The sequence below is a fragment of the Punica granatum genome, chromosome 1 (assembly GCF_007655135.1).
Source record: "Punica granatum isolate Tunisia-2019 chromosome 1, ASM765513v2, whole genome shotgun sequence".
Taxonomy (NCBI): Eukaryota; Viridiplantae; Streptophyta; class Magnoliopsida; order Myrtales; family Lythraceae; genus Punica; species Punica granatum.
In genome coordinates this window covers 43539186-43541394 of record NC_045127.1, presented here as the reverse complement: position 1 = coordinate 43541394, position 2209 = coordinate 43539186, and the positions used below count along the sequence as shown (strand labels likewise).

The following is a 2209-nucleotide window of genomic DNA, read 5'->3' as shown; positions in this document are numbered from 1 at the left end:
ATACGACCGCTGAATATCTGAATAAAACATGTTGAGTGCCAACTAAGAAACGTTAATTTGCACAAACCGACTACGTACATACATCGTAATCAAACCTTGTGATCGAGTTGAATCATGAGGTATATAAAACCACTTGGGAAGCTAATTAACTTTGCTTAATTATTACCATAAGTTGATCTAACCAATAATATAAATCTATTATGGGGAAAATAGCAAAATAGTGAAAGATGCTTCATTCAGCACCAGTTTCACTTTTATTTGTACAAAGTATGTTTCAAGGGAAGCTTGTGGATCTAGTACAATGAAATAAAAATTATAATAATTAATAAAAAGGTATGGGTAATTCCGCTGAGTATTAAACTTGGAACCTCTTGATCACCAGCGAAGGCGTGGGCTACTGCTCTACACCCAACTTTTATCCATTAACAATAATTTTTTGTAAGATTCTAAATCAATCAAACCAATATTAAAATATTGGACGGTGGAGATGACTTCATGGAGGCACGATCCGACCCTATATAAGCAGCATGAAAATGAACCATCAGTCTCATCAACATCATCACACAATCCTCTACACATATATGTTAATTATTGTAATCAAGAGGGGTTTGATTAGAGGAGAGGGTTCTAAGGGGGCTCTCTCTCGCTCCAACATTGAGGGGAGATGAACGGTAGACACAGCTGCTAGTTCATGGATACCCTTATCCAGGTTAAGGATGGATACACATGTATCATCGAGATCAAGCGGGATTGTTAATTGAGTTAGTCATGGTTACGATAATGTATCCCAATTTCCGGGCACTGGAATAAGGGTTTGCATGAGCTAGGAGATGAGGTTACCTTGATCCTTTTGGTATTGGAGTGAAGGGAGCTCCTCAACTCTCTTCTTCTCAATTAAGCTCTTCATTTAGTCTCTTTTTTTTCTTGGGTCCCTTTTTTCCTTTTCCCTTGCTCTTCCAGGATGGAGATTACAAAAACTTCCAATGGAATTGATCCCCATTCCGGAATAGGGACGACATAGTTCCTCTTCGGAATGGAGTATCGATGATCTGGATCAGAATTGCTCTCTCATGCTTTTATATGCGGTGTTTCACGGTTTGATTCGACTAATCGCCCCTGAAATCTTAATTCCTAGTCAGGTCATCTATCCTTGTGAGCTGCATCATTATCTTGAGCACAGCATCCATTTCCTTTTCATTTTCAAGAAATGGTTAAGTTAGATTAATTCACTTATGCGCATTCTAATATTCTCAATATCGTCCTGGGATTTTGCTAGAGATTTTTTCATTAGCTTGTGGTTATTTTTAGGGCTGATTGCCCATCAAGGAGCAACTATATATCACGATGTCCTTCCCCCGGAACGAGAAGATTAGAATGCGCATTGCAGGAGAGTAGACAAATTTGGACTCTCATCGTTGAAGTGCCAGTAGGAAGTAATATATATCATAATGACGATTATCATTATGTATAGTCATGAGATCATGGCAATCGTCTGGAATGAATTTCAGATGCGTCTTCTATAACCTTTTGTATATACCTAGCTATATCAAATATTGTCATTTTCAGGAGGAATTTCTCTACGGGCTCATTTTTTATTTTTCCTTTTCTTGGGTGAAGGCGCAGTGTAGTGATATTTATGTGCACGTTTCTCTGCATTAGGGTTGGGAACTGTATCAGAGGTCATAGTAACCGAAAAAAAAGTTTTGTTTAGAGATGTTTCACCAAAAAAAAAAAATCGGTCAGACAAATTACCCCAAATAATCAATTTAATGACAATACTTAAATTTCAAGAATGTTGCTGATGTGTTTTTTTCTTTTGCTTTTTTTTTTTTAAATTTTTCTCTCCGAATACATTTGCCGAAATCATATCCTAAATGACATCGTAGTTAGACTCTTATATAACACTAGATTTTTAAATCAGCTCGTTGCACGGATCATTTTAACAACTATTCAAGATAGAAGATTTAATTTAATTTATAATAATTGTCAATGTGGATTTTATAGCTATAATGTATATAACATACAAATTTGTTTTACATTATAAATTTTAATATAGTACACAAATACCTAATTTATATAAGTTTTTTTAACTACTTTTTCCATTCTATTTACTTTTAATTGTTCTTTTGCAATGAAAATTTATTTTTGAAGAGTGAACAAAACAATTAAGTATGTGATGATGTTTCTGTTATTAAATATATACCATATG

The 2209-nt window shown here is 34.7% G+C and overlaps 1 long non-coding RNA gene across 1 annotated transcript; it reads left to right on the top strand.

The window, feature by feature from the left end:
* Nucleotides 1-578: 578 nt before the first annotated feature.
* Nucleotides 579-1572, top strand: LOC116192321. The gene is made up of 2 exons (XR_004154048.1): nucleotides 579-1139; nucleotides 1309-1572. It is a non-coding gene; the product is annotated as an uncharacterized LOC116192321 (long non-coding RNA).
* Nucleotides 1573-2209: the final 637 nt, after the last annotated feature.